The sequence below is a fragment of the Choloepus didactylus genome, chromosome 3 (assembly GCF_015220235.1).
Source record: "Choloepus didactylus isolate mChoDid1 chromosome 3, mChoDid1.pri, whole genome shotgun sequence".
Taxonomy (NCBI): domain Eukaryota; kingdom Metazoa; phylum Chordata; class Mammalia; order Pilosa; family Megalonychidae; genus Choloepus; species Choloepus didactylus.
In genome coordinates, this window is record NC_051309.1 from 169,190,361 (window position 1) to 169,213,661 (window position 23,301).

A 23,301-nucleotide genomic window follows, 5' to 3' on the forward strand; every position below is an offset into this window, starting at 1 on the left:
ATGATTCAACAACATTTACTGTATGTCTAACTATGTATACCAGGCACAGTGATGCATTTTTATTATTCAGCAGTAAAGTATGGTCCATTCTATCAAGAAAGAAATGTGAAGGCCAAACATAAGATAGTTAATAATAAATTTCTATGGGAACACATATAAGGGTCTAAGCTCTTGGAGTAGTCTCTTGATCTCAAGTAATGCAAGCAGAGAGAGGAAAAGACAAGGTCCAGGCAAGTAAACTAACACACAGAAAGCAAAGGGGTCTTGGAGGTGCTTAGTATATTCCAGACAGCCAGTTGCCTGGGATGAGTTGGGAGTGAGAATAAGTTCAGCAATACCACTTGGATATAAATCATTAAAGGTGTTGTCTTTCATGTTAAGACGTGTGATTATTATTCCACTTATTAATTATTATTAATTCCCATGGAGCCCTTTCTTTAAAATAAATATTATCCAAAAACAAGGGATCAAAAAAGAAAAAAAAAAGACCCTTTCACTTCTACCTGCCTTTCACAACACCATTTTACCTTTTTAAAGCCAGTAGACAAGGGAAATGTCAAATGTTTAATCAAAAGAATGGTATGATCAGATGTGTGTTTTAGAAACAGTTTGGATAACAATGGATATTTACTTCCACAGAAGACCAAATTAACATTCTTCTATATCTCAGGATACACTTCTGTATCCTGGGTATTTTACCACAAGTAAGAACATAAATCAGGAATGTCTGGTGTTGGAATTTCGTATCACTCTTAAGGCCATTAGTCCTTCAGATCTTTTTTGTGGGGTATGAGGAAGAACTGCTTCAGTGTTTTAACTAAACTTTCTTCCCAAATTCCTTCTCCGTGATATTGCCAGTCACACATGGCAGACCCTGCTCGGGCCTGTCTTATGGTTGGGTTAGAATTTGGCATAGAATGGAACAGGATGTTTGATAGTGGGCGTAGCAAATGACAGAGGTGAATGAAGAGGAATGTCTAGTCCACATAGTAGCTAGGAAATAGACACAGGCTCTCTGAGATTACCCAACTGGGAAACTGCTCAAATGGAGGTTGACATGCAAAGCATGTATATAAGTCTGGGGCCATGTACTGCTATAAAGCAATATTCAAGTCCCTTTTAAAGCAACTGTTAATAGTCCCAAAGAGAATGGGTTAATGAATTACAGCGGGAGTAGTTTTTAGTGCATGATTTTGCACTGGATGAATCATTTATAAGTGAAAAGGAATACCTTGGACTCCTATTAGTTGGAGAGGCTTCATAGATCACTGCCCTTCACTGACCAATAAAATAACACATAAGGTGTGTGTGTTGTCTAATGGTGCCCTTCAGTGCTGTTTCACTCTTCACATGGCATATTTGGAAAGTTAAATTGAAGACAGACTTGAAGGAAGCAGGGTGGGGGACATGTGACTCATGTCAGAGGTGGGAGGGCAGTCGTTAGAGGGGTCTAGACCAGAGGCATTGCAATTTCTAGAAAGACGGACTTACCATGCCCTCCAAAACAGGAACTTAGAGCTGCAGAGGTGCCATCCCTTGTCTAAACACAGGCTAAGAATGAGAAGAAATTGTCTTATTAAGGAGAGAACACCACATGGAATTTTAAACCAAAGTTTACAATTGTGTAATACATATTCTTTCTTTGAGCTTCCTTTCCAATCCTGGGAAATCTTTGTATCCTTTAGTGAGAAGAGGAAGAATCACTCTTGTCTTGAAAGCCATGAGGGTACAGTAATGGAAGTTATTAGCCTTTATAGTCTTTGTTGAGTTCAACTTCCTTCTCCCCGGCAAGTCAGCCTCCAGATTTTAGATAAAGTGTTCTCACATTTTAAATTCTTCTTTTATTATATTGACAATGTGTACTCATTTGGTATTCTTATTTTAAGCCACTTCACATGTTTTATTTTAATTGCCATCTATATTTCTCTTGAAGCAGCTTTGCTCTTAATCTATCCACACCTGCATCTGTTTTGACTACCCCCCAAAATCCAGACACTTGTTCATTCAGAAATATTCCCTTAACTTCTTATTTGTTCTCATTTCTTGTGCAAAAAAAAAAAAAAAAAAAAAAAAAAAAAAGCCAAGTCTTTATAAATGCACAGCTTCTGATTAAAAAATTAAGCCAAAGGGGAGAAAAGCAAAAAGCAATATTCTAAAAGCCAGATTTCTTTTATCATCAGTGCAGGTTATTTTCTGTCATAATAAATCTTGTTTCAGGAAACTGTAAATTTTTAGATTTAAATAATGGAGTACAAAAATTTATATTCTCTGTAGCATGCTTTCTAATATAACCTGTTTCATCAGTTTATTTAAACAACACGGCTGCATGGAACCTAGAATGGGGAAGGAAATCTGGGTATTCTGTACAGGTTAATATGATACCTTGATGCACCCCAGAGTACTTTGGGCAGAAAATAAAAAAAGTATTTGTAAAGTCCGCTTGAGGGACTGGAGAAAAATGTCAAAATATTAAACTTCCTCACGTAGGGAATTCCTGATATTCCCACAAATATTAGGGAATCCCAATTTAATAAGTTAAGTCCTTGATCTTGGAGCTTGCCCTTATGAAACTTATTCTTGCAAAGGAGAAGCTAAGCCTAGTTATAATTATGCCTAAGAGTCACCCCCAGGAAACATTTTTTTTGTTGCTCAGATGTGGCTTCTTTCTTTCCACCAACTTTGCAAATAAACTCACTACCCTCCCCTCTATCTGGGACATGACTCCCAGGAGTATAAGTCTCCCTGCGACAAGGGACAGGACTCCTGAGAGGTGAACCTGGCCCTAGCATTGTGGGATTGAGAATGCCATCTTGACCAAAAGTGCAAAGCAAAATGAAACAAAATGAAGTTTCAGTGGCTGAGAGATCTCAAATAGAGTCTAGAGGTCAATCTGGAGGTTATTCTTTTGCATCATGTAGATATTCCTTTTTATTTTCTAGTGTATTAGAATAGCTAGAAGGAAATACCTGAATATGTTGAATGGTAATCCAGTAGAATTTACTGTTGATGACAATCATACAAGTATATAGCTTTTATCGTGTGACAGTGTTATACTGAAAACCTGGTGACTGATACTCCCTTTAACAAGTGTATGGGCAGATGAGTAATAAAATAATAACAAAAACTGTACAAATAATAGAAGGGAAAAGGGATATGGGATGGTTTGGGTGTTCTTTTTATTTTATTTTTTTATTTTTTTATATATTTTTATTTTTTGGGGGTGTAATGAAAACACTTGAAAATTGATTGTGGCAATGAAGGCACAGCTATATGATGACACTGTGTGCCACTGATTGTATACTTTGGATGGTGTGTGAATATATCTCAATAAAATTGCATTTTAAAAAAAGATCATATGAGGAAACTGGGTAGAGGAAAAGAGATAGTTGGATAACTATAGTATGACTTTCTCCTGAGCACTCCACTGCAACAACTGGCATAAACCAAAAAGAAAGAAGTTCTTTGAGAAACAAATTGGTGATGGGGCATGAGGCTGAGAATTGGAAGCCTTACGCTCTAGTTGCTTTAGTGGCTTTTCCACTAAAAACATGAAAAAACTTAGTAATGATGAGCAAATCTCTTACCCAATGTAAGTCTTCATTGCTTCATGGTTACATGGAGGGACTCTAGGATTATTTCATCCAGCTTCATGTAACAGGTGAGGGGGAAAGTTTGGGAACAACAAAACCCAAGATGATTATGGAGAACTACATTTATATCCAATATGCATAGACATTTCTCATCTCAGAAACAGGAGACCCTGATCAACAAAGATTTCATGTATTTTACATGCCATACCTCTTATCTTTGTGAAGGCACAACTCAGCAAAATGAATTAGATCAGAATTAAAAAAAAAAAAAAAAAAAAGACTGGAGTACAAATCAGGACAAATTTTAAATGGCAAATCTGGGGCTGAACTTCACATACTATGGTTGAAGATTTTAGATAAAGAATTGCTTCCTTTGAATCTTTTGAATTTTTAAAAGTATTTAGTGTTAAAAAATGATATTGCAAATATGCCTTACTGATACAGAACAAAATTCCTTGGTGGAAAATGACTTTGCAAATGCCCAGAACTTAAAGTATCTGCTAATATGTTTATTTAGCCTGAAATTACACCAAACCCATCTATACTGAGGCAAAATCTATGAGGTAATTTCAGGGAAAACTAAAACAAAACAAAGCAAAACAAAAATGTTGTTACAGATGTTAGTTCAACATGTTAAATAGCATACACCTAGAACAAGAGGAGCAAAACTGAAGCACTTTTGGAAGTTATGGTGACAGTGGTCATAGAATTCTGTGCATTTAGAAATAAATTATTAATTCCCAGAGATGCAGAGATTTGCATCATCCAGGTAACTATTTGTGCTGGTTTGAATGTATTATGTCCCCCAAAACGCCATTATCTTTGATGTAATCTTGTGTGGGCAGATGTATTAGTGTTGATTAGATTGCAATTCTTTGAGTGTTTCCATGGAAATGTGACCCACCTAACTGTGAATGATGACTCTGATTGGATAATTTCCATGGAGGTGTGACCCCACCCATTCAGCATGGGCCTTGATTAGTTCACTGGAGCCCTATATAAGCTCAGACAGGAGTGAGCTTGCTGCCAAGAGGGACACTGCCTTGAGGGACACTTTGAAGAACACGTAGGAGCTGAGAGAGGAACTGCAGTTTAGAGTGACACTTTGGAGACGGCCGTTGAAAGCAGACTTTTGCTACAGAGAAGTTAAGAGAGGACAAATGCCTCAAGAGCGACTAAGAGTGACATTTCAGAGAGAAGCGGAAGCCTAGAGAGGAATATCCTGGGAGAAAGCCATTTTGATACCAAGACTCCAGAGCAGATGCCAGCCACGTGCCTTCCCGGCTAACAGAGGTTTTCCGGACACCATTGGCCATCATCCAGTGAAGGTACCCGATTGCTGATGTGTTACCTTGGACACTTTATGGCCTGAAGATTGCAACTGTGTAACCAAATAAATCCCCTTTTATAAAAGCCAATCCATTTCTGGTGTTTTGCCTTCCGGTAGCATTAGCAAACTAGAACACTATTTAATCACAATGGACTGCCTTTGTTCCTAATTAAATTGAATAATGCAAAATTGCAGTGAATAAAATAAATTTTACTTTGGTAATTGCTACAATTGGCTAGTGGGTCTTCACTTTTATTGCGTTGTATATCACTTTGGGAAATGGATAAAAGATATCGACCATTTCCCCTCCCAGATGCAGACAGAAAAATATTTGGAGATGCTAAGCTAAGAGATGAAGCCCAGAGTTTGCCCTGAAGAAGCTAAGAGAGGACGCCTGTATTCTTAAAAAGAAACACCCTGGGAGAACAAGCAAGGATGTGCAGGAGCTGAGAGAGAGAAACTAAGAGAGACAGAACCCCAGAGACATTTTGGAGAAAGCTATTTTGAAACCAGAACCCGAGAGCAAAGGACCAGTAGAACACCAGCCACATGCCTTCCCAGCTGACAGAGGTGTTCTGGATGACATAAGCATTTCTTCAGTGAAGGTATCCTCTTATTAATGCCTTTATTTGGACACTTTTATGGAGTTAGAAGTATAAATTTGTAACCTAATAAATCTCCTTTATAAAAACCAATCCATTTCTGGTATTTTACATAATGGAAGTTTTAGCAAAACAGAACAGGTACTTTTAAGTAATTTTCCTCTATGTTAAGGAAGAGAGCCATTGGACCTTACACTGAAAACCTTCTTGGCACAAACAACCCTCCTTTTATTATCACTTTCATAGTTACTTTAAATAACATGTTTATTTCTTAGTCCTGCTTCTGGCAGAGCTGCAAAGTCTACCAAAATGTTACTGGGTGTCTAAAAAGCTTTTTAGATATTGCTGTCACATAAATATTGTAATAAAAGTGTTTAAACTAAATAAAAAATCTTCTTAAAATTTAAAATGAGTACTGTTTAAAAAAGAAAAATGGAGCATTGAATCAAGTAAAAACAATATTGTTCCAAGTTACACAAGTGCATTTGTTCTGATGTAGGTCTCACTGATACAGATAGAGGAAACCTTGAACACAACGGTGTGGAAAAACAGGACCAACAACTCTTATGTCAAGCTTTTGCTGGGTACAAGTCAGTGTATCCTAAATCTCTTTTCAAGAAGTTATCATTAAGTAAGGTACTAAAAATTCCAAAATGCATTTCTTTAGATGTATAACATCCCCATTTCCAACAAAACTCATTTCAAATGATACATAGTAAAATTAAAATAAAAAAATGAAAAATAAAATGTACTCAGTTTATTCAAGTGCAATAGTTATTGGCACACGTTTTGGTGTCAATCTGTTTCTCTTGCAATCTGTTGGGAGACAATTTTCCAGTGGAGTCTCACATTATTTACAGAAACAGAGGTGCCAACTCTCTTTGCTCCACACTATTTTTTCAAGGATATTTGTATGACCAACAGCTTTGAAAAATAGAGATAGTGTCTCCATCCAGAACAAAGGCCAGGTATATATACTGTCCAGTGTTAAAGTCTCCATCAGTAGCAAAGGTCAAATATTTACTGCCCGTTATGCAAGATTTGGGTTCTCTAAACTCAGGGTTCTGCTCCTGTAATGCAACCCATTGCCTGTGTCAGTGTCTCCTGGCCCTCATCACATCTTCCTATGGAAATTGGGGCCCCGTGCCCAGTGCAAGATAATGATGATACTCTATGTCTGCTGCTATAACTGTGAGTAATAAAGCCTTTTGCCACTAATCCAGGAGACTTGTGTCTTTTGCAGAATTCATGAAACTGTGGCAGTCTAACATACCAGCTTACAAGTAGAGTAAAATCTCAGACCCTTCCACAGCTATTGACAGCTTTGGCAATGAGGATTGGATGCCAACAGAGATGTGGCTCTCTGGAAGAGGAAGGATGAGGTCCTTATGGGAAAAAGTTCATGGAAATCAGTAGCAAACATGGTTGCCAAATGGTATGTTCAACAGGGAGACATGTCCTCCATTTTATTGTCAGTTAATGAGAAAGAATTGAGGAGGTGGTTGCATGTCAAGTATCAAAGACAGCTGCATGAACAGTGCCTTGGTTGTCATTAACTCTCTTCTGGGTGATCAGACTTTCCCACCAATTGGGCTTTCAGCCTCAAGTCTACCCCATTGTGATGACCAATACAAAGAACCGTCCCAGGTTAGAGGAAGTTGACACTCTTCAGACAACAGTTACAGAGACTTACACTTAAACTGAATGCAAAAGGAGGGAAATTTGTGACCACTGTGGGAAGAAACCAGGAAAATTATTAGAACATTGGCTGGTACACTTCGGAAGTGAGGAGGTCAGGCACAAACTTGCCAACATAGAAGAATGGCAGCAGTTGAGCAGCCTTGAAACTGAGACCCTCCTGTAGTTTATCATGCCAAACTTTGATTCTTTCAGTGACCACAGTTCTCAGAGTTTTCTGCAGTAGGTCCTGGCTAAAATATGGGAGTTTTCACCCTCTTGGGGAGATTTCCTTGAGATAACAAACTCCTATGGGAAAGCTCAGACGTTGACTAGTATTTGGGCTCTTGATGCCTAAATTCGGTGTATAATGCTGATGAAAGGAACTCATTGAAGAACAAGAGACTGACCCAAGCACTGTAGAGAAATTCTTGTGGTCAGACCCACCTCCCTGGAAATCTCCCCTAGCCTTTATGTTGAAGTTGGATGAGAAATTAAGAAATATTTTCTTGGTAATGGGGCAGCAAATGTCCCTGATGAAAGTGGATTGCTTAAAGAAAAATTTGCTTCTGTGCAAAACAATTCCAAGTGAGCCAAAGGATGCAAACCTGATGTCCTGGTTGACTTACAAAGTTACTGTGGCTGTTGAGACAAGAGATCCCCAAAGCCAAAATAGACAGTGCCAGCAATACTGACCTTGCCACCTGTTATAGAGCATTGGACAGGCAGAAAACATTGGAAGTTCATTTGGTTGAGTCCCAAACTGCCTCCATGCTGCTCCAAACTGAAAGTAAATGCTCTTTTGTTACTAGCATGAAGTCACTCTCTCTCACTTTGCCCCCTTTCTATTCTGAACTCAGTGCTTTAAGGACAAAGAAGAGGAGTGAGGCCAAAGCCTTCCTGCTCTAAGGAGAATCAAAGGCTGTGGGTACCTGTCCAAGTATGTATGTGTATTGACTTGGGGGAGGGGTGGCCAGGGGGAAAGGAAATGTAATCAAACTTTTATGGCTCTGTTATATAGTGATGCTCAAGTCACCATCCTACCTGGTTCTCTGGTGGGATGGGCACCTGCATTCAATTAATGGCTGTGGGCACCATTCATATTGAGGAAGGAAGTTAATGTGAACTAGTAGGTGAAGCCTTTGGGGCCAATTCAATGAATTGTCACTCTGTACTTGAATATATAGTAGGAAGTGGTGTGCTATATGCTTGTATTTCTTTATTCCATGAGTGCCAGAGGGAATACTCGTGATCAGTAAGAGCATCATGTAGGTAAAGATTAGTACCTTTGGGGCTGTGCAACGCTAATGATTTCTTTGAGAGACAAGTCTCTCTTTGTCTCATTAATTTTGCTGTTGGAACTTCTAGTAAAGAGAGTTAACCTTCACTCAGAAGTGATCCTTTAAGTTTGAACTTGTTACCAGCCAAATATATTTATTAAGTAACCCTTTGTAAATAGCCCCTTTTAACTTGCTTCTAGGGTCTTTTGAAACTGAATGCCTGGCCTACGAAGGCCTTTTGACTCTTCAGCCTGATATTCCCATTTTGGGGTGGGTCAAATTCAGTTTCAAAGATTAACAGTTGGGAAGGGTCTAATATGCTTCCCTTGGTAGACGGAAATGGTATATTCAAGAATACGGCTAGCCTGATGCCAGTGGGATCTCACCTTTACATGAAGACATGGCAGCTATCACTCTGGGGCAACTTTATCCCTTACTCTTCCACTTAGAGAAAACCACTGGCCCATTGGGCCCTTGACTTGCAGAGGTTGCCTGCATGTCTGAGTCTGATTCACTAATGGTTCAGCTAAACTGAACCCCAATGATATCCTGTTATATTTTTACTCCTACTTTGGTTGTGGTTCCTACTGCGTCCCACCCAATTATGACAGACAGACCACATAACATCATTTTGGGACTGTCAGTGGTTCTTCACCACTGTTTAACACTTTTTTCAGGTCACAGCATTGAAGTTCCAGTCCAATCAATATAATCATATAACTGTAGCCCTTGACACTAAGCTGTGCCATGTTTTCGGGTTTCCGGAACCTTTGTAGTCTAACAATGGTGTACTTTTATTACAGATGATTTCATATAGACATATAGATCAGAGATATCACTAGGGGATTATTTCAGTATAATTGCGATCATTGGGTCCACTAACTGTGCTGTCAATGAATGGCTGCTCCCGAGGAGCAGCTGCCCTATTTGGATGAGGTAAATATTCACCAGCACACTGCACTCCCCAACACTGTGTTTTATCTTAAACCTGCCTCACCTGCCTCATCCCCTTACATTGTGTGGTGAGCTGGTTGGCATTATATTCTGTGGTCCTTCCATATCATCTCACTAGTAGAGCAAACCTGCTCTATGGAAATTGGAATCAAACTTATTGTGGATGTTCACTTTATTGAAAACAAAAAAAAGTCTTTCCGTTACAGAGTGTTTCATAACATGATTCCCTTAAATTAGTTCCCTTGGTACATCTAAATATGATTTGATTCATGGTCATAAGAATTGTATGTACTTGTCAGGACCATAGTTTAAATGAATGGAAGTATACCTCAATACAGCTTTCTCATAGTGCTGATATGAATTAGCTGTGAATATTTATTTTCTTGATGTCACAGTGTTGGTGAGTTTGCATTCTGGAGCTGATCCAGCATTCCAGACATTTATGGCATTGGGTTCTGTACCTACAGAGCTCTCTCATTTTCTGTGTCACCCTGGGAATAGATTTCCAGCTGGCAGAAAGGAAAAGAGAATGGAGGAGTCCTTGTGGGAGGTTGTAATGTTCAGGCCTGAAAGTGACACACACCCCTGCTGTTCATATTGCACCAGCTTTAACTAAATGACATGGCCAATCTCACTGCAAGGGAAGCTAGCAAAGAATTGGAATGACTGAGTCATCAGTGCAGTCCCTGCCACAAATATTTATTGAGGGTTTACTCTGTGCCTGGCAGTGTGTTCTACACCTTGCGTTAAACATTAAATGAAATTCCAAATTCTCATGAGATTGAAGGTCTTTGGCTACACAGGGCCATCTTCAGGCCCAGAAGTAGTAAGGTAGCACTGAGGGAAGGTGACAATGAAAGAAGAATCTTACTGTGGCAACCCTTGTAAGCCTTCAAACCAGGACAACCACTGATGGTGCTCTCTGGATGTCTAGATTGTGCCCATCATTTGCTGAACCTGCTGGACCAGGGCCCAGAGTACTTTAGCTCCAGGGGAAAGCAGAACACACCTGAGTTGACAACAAGAACTGCCATTCTATCATCAAACTGGGTGATTCCCAAGTGGGAGAAGCAGGGCACCTCTGAAAGGATATCCCCAAAAAGGTGGTCTCTTATCACATGGCAAAGGCAGAGAAATGTCTCTGCTGACAGCTGCTTAGTGTGGATGAGGCTGCAGGATGGGCTGAGATGAGACTCTAAAGAGGTTCATTCTGCCTTTATCAGATACCCTGGACAATCAATTCCTACAAGCTGGTTGCATTCAGCCCAGCCTACTACACATAGAAGGCAAGTTAAATTTTGAGCCAAGCAGCTGCTGACAGAAGATCTTTACTGCCAGAGCTGGATATAATCTGTATAGAACTTCTGTGGCTGATAAAACCTGTTTAAGAAACTTGTAATTTATCACCAGGAGTTCTCTGCACATTAGGTGCTAGTCATTTTTCAACCTTGATATTGGTAGAGAGAAGACGACGAATACTAGGCACTAGGCTTCACCTGGGAACCAGACAGTGGACCTTAAAATGTGGGCCACCTGCTTTTAGAATCAAAAGGTGGATGGTGGGAGGGGCTTTTCAAATTTGCAGATTTCTCCAATCACCATAGACCAATTAGAATAGCTAAATTTGTGTCCAGGAATCTGCATTTTAAATAAAGAGATTTATATCAGAATTCTTAATCCCAGGAGACTCATTCAGTCCCTCTCAAAATGTTGGACTTACTGTATGATTGTTTACCCACAGGATGTCCAGCTTTGCTACCATTTCTCTAACTATGTTGATTGATAAGCATGATCAACTCACAGTTTCTCTACTTCATGTACATGGCCATATTTAGGGAGAAAGAGGAACATCAAGCTTTCTAGGCTCCCTTCCATCTTAATTATTGCAGCTCTTCTAGGCTCAGTAGGCTAGGGAGCTGATATGCATTGTCTGGTGCACTGAGGCTACAGTAGAAGAGATAGACACTAAGATGCCAGAGCAGACACCATTAGGGTACCTCTGGGAATAAGGATAAAAGGAAGTGTGCCAGTTTGAATGTATTATGTCCCCCAAAACACCATTATCTTTGATGTAATCTTGTGTGGGCAGACATATCAGTGTTGATTATATTGTAATTCTTTGAGTGTGTCCAAGGATATGTGACCCACCCAACTGTGGGTGATGACTCTGATTGGATAATTTCCATGGAGGTGTGGCCCTGCCCATTCAGCGTGGACCTTGATTAGTTTACTGGAGCACTATATAAGCTCAGACAGAAGGAGCGAGCTTGCTATTGCCAAGAGGAACACTTTGAAGAATGCACAGAAGCTGAGTGTAGCTGCAGATGAGAGACAGTTTGAAGATGGCCGTTGAAAACAGACTCTTGTTCCAGAAAAGCTAAGAGAGGACAAACACCCCAAGAGCAACTAAGAGTGACATTTTTGATGAACTGCAGCCTAGAGAGGAACGTCCTGGGAGAAAGCATTTTGAAACCAGAACTTTGGAGCAGACACCAGCCACGTGCCTTCCCAGCTAAACAGAGGTTTTCTGGACACCACTGGCCATCCTCCAGTGAAGGTACCCGATTGTTAATGACTTACCTTGGACATTTTATGGCCTTAAGATGATAACTGTATAACCAAATAAACCCCCTTTTATAAAAGCCAATCCATTTTTGGTGTTTTGCATTCTGGCAGCATTAGCAAACTAGAACAGGAAGTTACCAAAGATCTGTAAATAGTATGTAAGCCATAGCGCAGAAGATGAAATGATAGGATTGAGGTCTAGAAAAGCCAATCAATGGGATTTTAGTGGTCCATTGTGTTTTCACTGCATTTTCACTCAACTTAAAAACCAGTATCTTTCGTGCAACCCATAATAAATAACAGTTTTGATTTTTATTCACAGGCTCATCACAGAAGTGTGACTTATCTTCTCTTCTGGATCTTTTTCCCTGCCCTCAAGATGAATAGTTACATATATTATTCTCTTCTCCTTTCCCAGACTTTTAACTTCACTGCTGGCTTTTTCTCAAACCTCATTGTTAGCTCCCAGGATGAACTACCTCCCTCTACTCATTCCTGATGTTGTAGTGAAAAAAAAAAAGGAAACATGAAACAGCATTAGGAAACAAACCAAGGATTTTGAGGGTGGTAAAATGACATTTTCTAGCTGTGAGAAGCCAGGCAGGAAAAAACAACTTTAGATCCTATTATGTGCATACTGCATGAAAAGCAAAAATTTATTTTTTTAACTCTCCAAATAAAACTTACTTATTAAATAATGCTAGTTCCTTGTAAAAGTCACCAAAAATCTTCACACTTATGTAACATATGCAATACATTTGACCCAAATTAATATCTTTTGCATCACTTTTTCATGGAGGAAATAAGTAAAATTTACAAACAATATGTAGTTCTCCCTCTATTTTTCCAGTCCCCCTCACAGCTTTGTGAACTACCCAATATTCATAACTTCCTTTTCTGAGTAAGTCAACCACAGCTGGTTCCTGTTGATTGTGATGCAGAAACTTGACTGATAGGCAGAACAACAATTACTGGGACAATTAATCCTGGGGAAATGTGCCATCTCTCAAAGAAGGCTGTGGCTACTCACGAGAGGGCATTCTACCTTATACGTAAACTACATCAGTGTGATCATTTTCTCAATGGAATGGTCTGACCAACCAGTGAATAAGAAATTCATACATGTAGTAATAGGATATGTGTGCACATAGAGTGGGAGATGTTCTACTCTTTTTGTCATATACGAAAGATTAACAGAGAAATATAACTGCAGGTCTTTGAGAGATATCAGAATTTAGTTCAAAAAAGATAACTTGCATGCTGTATTAGTTTCCTATCCCTGCTTAACAGATTGCCATGAATTGAGTCGCTTAACACACACTCAACATCAACATCAATTTATGATGTTACAATCTGGAGAACAGCAGCTTAAAGTGGGTCTGCAGGACCGTACTCCTCGAGACTCTAGGGAAGAGAGTTTCCTTGCCCTTTCCAACTTCTACAGGTTGTCTGTTTTCCTTATCTCATGATCCCTTCCTTGTATCACTCCAACCTCTGCTTCTGTGGTCACATCCCCTTCTCTGACTCTGACTCTCCTGCCTCTCTCTGACAAGTTCCCTTGTAATTACATTGGGCCCAATTGGGCAATCCCCAGTAATCTCCCTATCTCAAAATCTTTAACTTAATCATATCATCAATATACTTGTAGCCATGCCAGGTAACATATCCACAGTTTCTGGGGATTAGAACATGAGCATTTAGGGTGTGGGGGTGGCATTAGTCTGCCTACCAGAACATCCCTAATACTACATATGTAGGAAGATCCAGATCACAGATCAACACTCCCAAACTCAGTTCACAGATCATTCTACACCATTAGTTATATTTTTCTGTGAGGTCATGCTTGATGGTTACTAAAATAATTATTTCATAGTTGTAACGTATCATTATTTAAGAAAAGAACATGCATGCCTTCTTTTAACATGTAAGTAAATTTTTGTTTTCACCAAAATCAACAGTATGTAGGGTTACACTGGAGAAACCACAGATTCCTACAGTAGACAGAAACAAAAGTAGGTTTGAGAACCCTTGTGAATTTTGGCCAATTATGTGCAGCTTTTTATATTGGTCTCTTGGCAGGGATGAAAATGAAAGAAGCAGAGTAAAAAGAAGAAATAAGCAGGTGTAGGTCAATAAACTGAATGAACATGATTTTGTTGAATAGAAGATAAAAGCATACCCTAAGGTGGGTTGATTTTCTTTCACTCAGGATAATGGAATGGAACCCATCTAAGGCTGCTTTGCTCTGCTGACTGGCTCCTATCTGTGGTGCTGGAGTAATGATAAAAGAAAGTATCAGGAAACCATAGTTTATATTTTCTATAATGTCAGTATGGGATTTGAGCAAGCTATCTTAACTCAAACACAGCACATTGTTATAAACAATGATTTATAATGTTCTTAAATGCATTATAAAGCTCACATTTGATGAGCATTCACTATGTGTCAGACACTGTTACACATCTTTACATAGATTACCACACTTAATCTCCATGGTTGCCTTATTTCCAGGAGAGAAAACTGAGATGTAGAAGTTTTAAGTAACTGGTCCATATTCTCCCCACAGTGGGGCCAAGTGTCAGAAGTCATATGACTCCCATTCTTTTATCTCCTTCATGATGTTTTCTTACATGAAGGACATTCAAATTGGAATAATTCAAACAGTGGATCATATAATAAAAATAGTGAATCATATGCACTTTAAATTGTATGGTACGTGGCTTTCATAGGTGTTAACTCTTTTGTTCCTTACCAAAAACACTGCAGAAAGTATAAAACTTACTATTTATCGTATACTTATTTTACAGATGTGACAATTGATGTTTAAAGAAATGATATGAATTGTCCTAAATTACATAGCTGACAAGTTGCAGAATCCCTCTCTTCTGATTGTCCCCCCATTACATGGCATTATTAAACAAACAAACAAACAAACAAACACTTCTAAGTCTCCTGACACATAACGGAAAAGGATCGATATAAAGAAAGCACTAAGGGTTTGGAGTCGACAGTTCTGGCACTGCATCTCATTACTGTGTGTCTGACACCCCTTTGGGATTCAGATCTTCATATCCAAAAGGAGAATTACAATATCTACCTCAAAGAAAACCAAAGTACTTTGTAACCTGCAAAGGTTGTTTAGAAGTAAGGTATTTTTAAACTAACTAGTATTAGAATCATTCCATGGGAGTAAATACTGTTTTACATGGTAATCTTTTCAATAGTGTATTGATACTTCTCAAATGAAGGATCATTGATGGCTCTTTGAATCTGGTGAAACCAGTTTGGCATTTTGGGTTTGTGTATTTCAATTTGAAGTTATGTGTCATGTGGGGGGAGTCTCATGTGGAGACACTGGAAATCATACAGATCCTTCAAAATACATAATTACATTCTAAATAGCATTTAATAAAATGTATATGTTTTATAAAACATGCTAGTGGGCACATTCGATGCAAATGTCACTTAAAATCAGCAACATTCTATCACATCAGCAAAGGATAATTTTGATTTTTTTAAGTTGCTGCTAAAACACCCATTCAGAAAAAAAAAAGCTATCTGCTATTGTACCATCTAATTAGTTTTGGATTTTATTTTTGAAGAAAAAGAAAAGAAGAGTAACTGAATGTGGAAAGTAGATGTAGCAACTATCAATTCTTGAAAAAATGCAGAGCAGGGGAGGTGGAAGAAGATGGAGGCATAGAGTGGAGTGGGAGCTAGTTAGTGCCCCTGAAATAACTAATACACAACAGGAAAAACTAGTAAATAATCTGGAATAATTGTGGGGGGACAAACATGACTATCCACTCATCATACACCAACCTGAATTGGGAGGAATGCCAGAGATGGTAGCATAAAATATGTAAGTAAAAACTGTAGATCCAAGCCTCACTGTGATGGAGAGGAGCACTCTCCAAGCAAGTGACTATAGCTCAGACCAGCTCCAACTGAGGTTTTAATTAACAAACGTGGACTGCTCAATACAAACTATGAATCCTCAAGAAGCAGACAGAGGCTTTTGGTGATGACTGACCTTGGAGATATGGAGGACCTCTCTGGGATGGAGGGAGAGCCCAGAGGACCAGGTGCTATGTGGAAAGCCGCCTCCCGAATCGGGCCTAGCGTATGCGCTGCAGCCTGCTCTAGAGTTACCCCCGCCCATCGAGTGAGCCAAGATGGCGCCTGCATCCTGTTTCCGCATAGTGACGCATGTATCCGCCACCCGCTCCTACCAATCGAAATCCTGTATACGCGATACTAGCCTAGAAGCTTATTGGTTGTTAATTGTGTATAAAAGGTCTTACCCGGACGGGGTAGGGTGAGACAGCCCACAAGGAGCCGTGCCTGACGGCCACATCGAGGCTGCTCTCCCACGAGGCGCCGTGCCCCGTGTGGGAACCAGTAACACAGAATGTTCATCTAGCTGTAGTAAAGGGCTTGCTTTCACAACTGCCGTGTGGTTCGAGTCGTGATTCATGACCAGGTTAGTTCGCGCAGTCTGCATCTCTCTCTCTCCTTCCCTGTTTCCCCTCACCGGCCGGGAACCGGGGACCGAGCGGGGCAGCGCCGGACAAGTGGTGGCCCGTACAGGGAAGCTCCTCCTCCTGCCTCGCTCTCGACGGTCCCTCTGTGAGGAGAGCAGCGCTGCGCGTCGAGCTTACGGCGGACTTCCCGCGCCTGATCAACGCGAGAAGGTGAGTGCGTCTTATTACATGATAGTTAGGGCCCGTGGGTTTTCAGGTGACCCCGGGGGACTCGGAAGAGCTCTCCGAGTGACTGAAGTATAGTGCCGACTGCAATCATGGGGCAGTCTGGAAGTTCACCTCTCTTAGCTCCCTTAAAGAACCTTTTGAAACAACGGGGTATCTCGGTCAGGAAAAGCTCCCTTCAGCGTTTTCTTGATGATGTTGATACTTTTGCCCCTTGGTTTGCCTGCACCGGCAGCCTTAGCCTACCCTCTTGGATGAAGCTCGGTCGCGACATAGACCGAGCGCGCCAGACGGGCGTGTGTATGGACCCGATTCTAGTACCCATATGGGAGACCGTCCGTGCGGTCCTTGAACTAGAATCGGCTACCGGCCTAAGCCCGTCCTCTGTCTTGCAAGAAGCACGGTGCGCGCTCCAAGAAACCCAGTCAGTTTCGTCAGCGGACGGCTCCTGTAAGGGCAAACCGCCGGAGTCCAGTGACTCTGACTCAGAGTCAGATAGCGATACTGACGAGAAGGCGGAAGCATCCCCGCTAATTGAGTGGGAGGAGCCTCCCGCCACACCCGTGCGGCCTTCCGCCCCGCCAATGTCTACCGCTGCACCCCCAGGGACACCCCAGCTCCCAACTGACGCCTTGGGCGGTCCCACCAAAGGACCTTGCCGAGAGCTCCCTCTAGTGGCCATGCCCAGTAAATGTAATTATCCTTTGCTGCCAGACCCGGAAACCCCGATGGGTCGGTCAGGGGAGGGGCAACCTTTGCCGTACCCCCCGCCCGAGTATACAGGCCCTCAGGACCCTTTGCCATTAGGTAGTGGTGGGAGACATTTCTGGAGATGGAACCCTTTCACAACATTTAGACCTTTTGGCATGCTGGGTGGCTACCAGCCACTTGAGCCGCAGCCAGTCTCAGAAATGTACCCGGTTATTATCAATCCCCAAGGTGGCAATCGGCACGAATCATATGATTACAAACTATTGAGGGAATTGAGGCAGGCCGTCCATCAGTATGGCCCCAATGCCCCTTATACCTTGAACATGATCGAGAACCTCTCTGCTCTAAATCATACACCCGCAGATATTTTTCAGCTAGCCCGTGCTTGCTTGCCGTCAGGCCGATTCATAGATTGGAAAGCATGGTTTGAGGAGTTAGCTGAAGAGCAGGCCGCAAGGAATGCGGCGGGGAGACGTGGCGGGTGGAATGCTGACATGCTGTTGGGGAGAGGCGCCCATGCCCAGAACCAAACGGGTTTCCCACAAGAGGTCTATGCCCAGATCTTCCGCTGTTTTGTGGGTGCCTGGAAAAAGCTAACAGGTGAGGGAGAGGCTCAGGCCTCACTCAGCAATATACACCAAGGCCCCACAGAACCATTTGCGGATTTTGTAGCCAGGATGCAAACCGCAGCTGAGAGAATCTTCTCAGATCCAGGAGTAGCAGAGACTGTGGTTAAGCAAATGATTTTTGAGCAGTGCAACAAGGAGTGCAAAGTTATCCTGGCACAAAACAGAGCAAAAAATTTGACAGAGTGGGTCAGGCTCTGTAGAGATGCTGGCAGCCCTTTAACTAATGCAGGTCTAGCTGCCATGCTAGCCAGCTCCCTACAGGTGGCTACAAAAAGCCCGAGAACCTTAGGGGCAAAGTCTAACGGGTGCTATGGCTGTGGCCAATCAGGGCACTTTAAGAGAGATTGTCCCAATAGACGTCAACCCCCTGCCACTCAACGGTTTGGCGAACCAGGTGCAGCAACCAGGCCGTGTGGCCGTTGCCACAAAGGCCCCCACCGCGCAGAAGACTGTAAATCGGTTTTCGATGCGCAGGGTAGACGCCTCTCTGGCCGCCCCGAGCAGATTCCAAAAAACGGGAAGAGGGGGTCCGCCCTTTCGACGGACCCCCTTGCATGCCATTCGACAACACAGGATCCGATCAAATTCGTGCGTCCCCCGGCTCAGCAGGACTGGACCTCTGTGCCACCTCCAGACTCGTACTAACCCCCTCCATGGGTGTCCAGTTAGTAGGGACCTCCTTCAAGGGGCCCTTACCGGCTGGTACTGTAGGGCTCATATTGGGAAGAGCATCCACGGCCCTGAAAGGATTAACAGTTATACCAGGACTTGTAGATTCAGATTTCACAGGCCGTGCCCAAGTTATGGTTCAATCTCAGCGGGGCACCTTAGTCATTGCAGAAGGTGATAAGCTGGCGCAGCTCCTGCTCTTACCCAGCTTACATGCAGTCTTTCCAAGCAGAATCAGACAGAGAGGGGAAAAAGGGTTCGGATCCAGTGGAGCGATTTTTGAGGGACTCCATATGTCCCTGGAGTCTCGACCTATGCTAACCATTAAGGTGCAAGGCAGATCTTTCTTGGGCCTGCTCGATACAGGGGCCGATCGGTCTATCATAAGACAACAAGAATGGCCCCCCACCTGGCCAACGAGCAGGGCGGAAGAGCCCATTAGAGGAATAGGCCAAATTTCAGCGCCCATGCTCAGTGCAGCTGCCCTTCATTGGGCCGATGAAGAAGGACACCAAGGCAGTTTCCAGCCTTATGTATTAGCCCTGCCTGTGTCTTTGTGGGGAAGAGACATTCTGACCCAAATGGACGTTACTTTAATTAGCGGCTACTCCCCAACCTCTAAGCGACTGCTAAAAGAAATGGGGTATACCCCCGGCAAGGGTTTAGGAGCTTCACTGCACGGACGTGCGGAGCCTATACAAGCTGCCCCCAAGTCTGACAGACGAGGCTTGGGTTTTTCATAGGGGCCACTGAGGAGAGATTCCCACCCACACCTATAAAACTAAAATGGAAAACCGAGGCTCCGGTGTGGGTGCCTCAGTGGCCCTTGCCACAGGAAAAACTTGCAGCGTTGCACGCCCTAGTATCAGAACAACTAGAAAAGGGCCATATCGCCCCTTCCACGTCACCGTGGAACACCCCTATATTCGTAATAAAAAAGAAATCTGGTAAATGGAGACTGCTACATGATCTAAGAGCTATTAACGATTGCATGGAGCCTTTAGGGCCCGTTCAGATGGGACTGCCCCTCCTCTCGGCATTACCGGAGCACTGGTCGATTTTCATCATAGATCTGAAAGATTGCTTCTTTTCTATTCCGCTCCACCCTGAAGACACCCCTAAGTTTGCCTTTACTGTGCCCTCTAGTAATCAAGAGGAGCCCTGTCAACGCTTTGAATGGACAGTCCTGCCCCAAGGCATGGCTAATAGTCCTACCATGTGCCAGCTGTATGTCGCTGCGAAGCTAGCTAGCACTCGGCAGCAGTTCCCTCAAGTGAAAATCATCCATTATATGGATGACATTCTCTTAGCCCATAGAGACACAGATCTTCTTAAAACAGTTTTGTCACATTTAGTCCTTAGTCTTAGAGAAGCTAACCTAGAGATTGCCCCTGAAAAAATCCAAATGACTGACATTACCACTTTCCTGGGGGCGAAAGTCGCACCCACTCATGTTTCCCCCCAAAAGGTGTCTCTCAGGCTAGACAATATACACACTCTCAATGATCTACAAAAACTCATGGGGGATATCAATTGGATCCGTCCATACCTAAAAATACCCAATGTCAAACTAACACCTTTGTTCGACCTGTTGAAGGGGGATTCTAATATAAACTCACCTCGAAGCTTCACTCCAGAGGCAAGGCGAGCACTATGCCAGGTGGAACAGGCGCTCAGTGGCGCTGCATTGAAGAGAATAGACCCTGATGAGCCTTTTGAAGCCTGCGTGCTGCCGACAGAATTACAGCCCACTGCGGTACTGTGGCAGCGGGGGCCGCTGCTCTGGGTCCACCCTGGAGTTTCCCCCAAAAAAGTCCTAGAGCACTATCCTACAGCGGTTGCAGACTTGGCCCTAGAATGCATTAAAAGGGCTGTGCAGCATTTCGGTCAGCAGCCCAAAAATCTCAGGGTGCCTTATTCTTCCCAGCAGCTTGAGATACTCACCGGATGCATAGATCAATGGGCCATTCTCCGGTGTACATTTCTTGGTCCCATTAACAATCAGTTCCCTAAGGCTCCTCTCTTGCAGTTTGTCACCCGGCACCCAGTGATTTTTCCCAAAGTAACCTCTCCTAGGCCACTAGCAGGCGCCCCCACCGTATACACGGACGGCTCCAGCTCTGGAACAGGGGCGTATTGTGTGGAGGGGGACACTCCTAAAACAGTGCTCTTCCAACCACAAAAGCCTCAATGGGTAGAACTGCAGGTTATCATTGCAGTCCTGGAAAGCCTTTCCGAGCCCTTAAATGTCGTCTCGGATTCTGCTTATGTTGTGAACTCTGTACAAATTTTAGAAACGGTGGGCATTGTTAAACATTCCTCTACAGTAAGGACGTTCTTTGCCAAACTACAGGAGGTTATATGGACCAGGCAACACCCTTTTTACATAACCCATATTAGAGCCCACACAGGTTTGCCTGGCCCTATGGCCCAGGGGAACCATAGCGCAGATGTAGCCACTCGACAGCTGCACATCTTTCCGACGCTGGTACCGTATCAACAAGCCCGAGAATTCCATGCCAAGTTTCACATCAATGCAGGTACCCTAGCTAAGCGGTTCAGCATACCACGTGCAGCTGCTCGAGATATTGTCCGAGCCTGCAACAATTGTGCAGAGCAGAGAGCAGTCCCCTCGGTTGGGGTCAACCCTAGGGGTCTCACCCCAGGGGATACTTGGCAGATGGATGTCACTCATCATTCAGAGTATGGTAAGATCAAGTACTTACATGTGTCGGTGGACACATGCTCCCAAGTTTTATTTGCCTCTGCTGAACCAGGAGAAAGAGTCTCCCACGTCATTGCACACTGCCTTGCTGCATGGGCAGCTTGGGGTAAGCCAAAGACGTTAAAGACGGATAACGGGCCTGCCTACACTAGTAAATCCTTCCAAAAATTTTGTGACAACATGGATGTCCAATTAAAACATGGCATCCCCTATAACCCTCAGGGGCAAGGAATCATTGAAAGAGCGCACAGATCTCTCAAAGACTTGCTTAAAAAACAGAAAGAGGGTATAGGCCACGGCCTGTCCCCAAAAGCTCGACTGTCTGTAGCCTTGCTCACATATAATTTTTTAAACGAAAATTCACAAGGAATGACACCTGCCCTGCAACACACCACCCCGAGTCCTCCGCATAGAGGTCTAGTCCGTTGGAAGGATGTCCTGTCGGGGCAGTGGAAAGGCCCTGACCCGGTGCTCAGCTGGGCCAGAGGCTCTGTTTGTGTTTTTCCCCAGGAACCAGGACGTCAACCAGTGTGGGTTCCGGAAAGACTGGTGAGAACCGTGACATCACCTGAAGAAGCCAAGGAACAGCTGTCAGAAACGCCAACGAATATACAACCTGAACCATTAGACCAAGCCTCCGACCCTGCTGATGATGGCGACGACCGACAAGACGATAATAGTAGGACTGACCACCCCGCGGTTGCCCAAAAAGAGGATCGGTAACTCTGTTCTTTGCTCTCCTATAGCAATCCTTCTAATCTGCCTTTTTCTTTTTAGTGGAACTATATTTCCTCCACAAGCTTCAACGAGTCCTTCCCCCTCACCAATGACACACTGATCCTCTCTTTTGCTAACCTCTCTGTCAAGGTTGTCAACACCACAGTTGCGGCGAATGCTACTTGTGAAACTGGTAATGGCGAGTTAAGTAAGGGAGTCTTGCTTGAATTTCTTAACGTTACAGGGAAGAGCCGCCAGTCTTGTGAAGGGATCTTGAGTAAAAAGGAGACTCAAAGGTGCCTTTTCCTTCCAGGGCTTGCTCCTACAGTCTGTAACCGTTCCAAAGACCCGGATGCCTCGCCGCCCCGCTATCCTAGTGTATCGCCCAAGTTATGTCTGGTTCCCCGTCAAGGCAACCGACTGGGTTGGCCCTGTTTCTCAAGTTGTTTCACTTAACAATATCCCCTTCTCTAAGTCTAGGCGTCCAAGAGGCATAAAAGAATGGCTATCGAATGCTGCCAGTGTAGCTTCCTCTTTGTTTGTCCCAACGATCGGGCAGGCTGTGCTACAAGCATGGACAGATCGGCAGCTCGCCATAACGATGGAAACGGTAAATGGCTTGGTCAACCTTACCCGAGACGTGCTACGCCGCCACAATCAGATGCTGAACTTAAATTTCCAGGCCATTCAGAAACTCCAAGCGGAGATAGATGAACTTGGACTGGAAATAGATGGACTCTGGAGAGTGCTTCAGCAAACATGTGACACCCGGTGGCTTACGGTTAAACTCTGTGTCACTCCTGTCAGGGCCAACGTGACCGGAAGCATTTCCAGAGTCTCTGATTGGCTGAAAAGGTCATATTTTCCTGAATTTGTTAATCTCTCCCAACAGGTGGAATCTAGTTTAGACACAATTGGGGGGATCAAGTTAAAACCCGTTAAAGTCGATCTCTCCGGGTTAGGCGAGGTTCTACAGAAACTATTGTACAGTGTTTCTTCCTGGTTCTCTTGGCCCAATTTAACTAATTGGATCCTCATTGCAGTGGGATTATTGGTGGGATTAGTCGTTGTTAAATGTTTGCTAGAACGCCTGTTTCAAGCGCAGCAGCAATTGCGTGTTACCACTATGATGGCTATGACTCC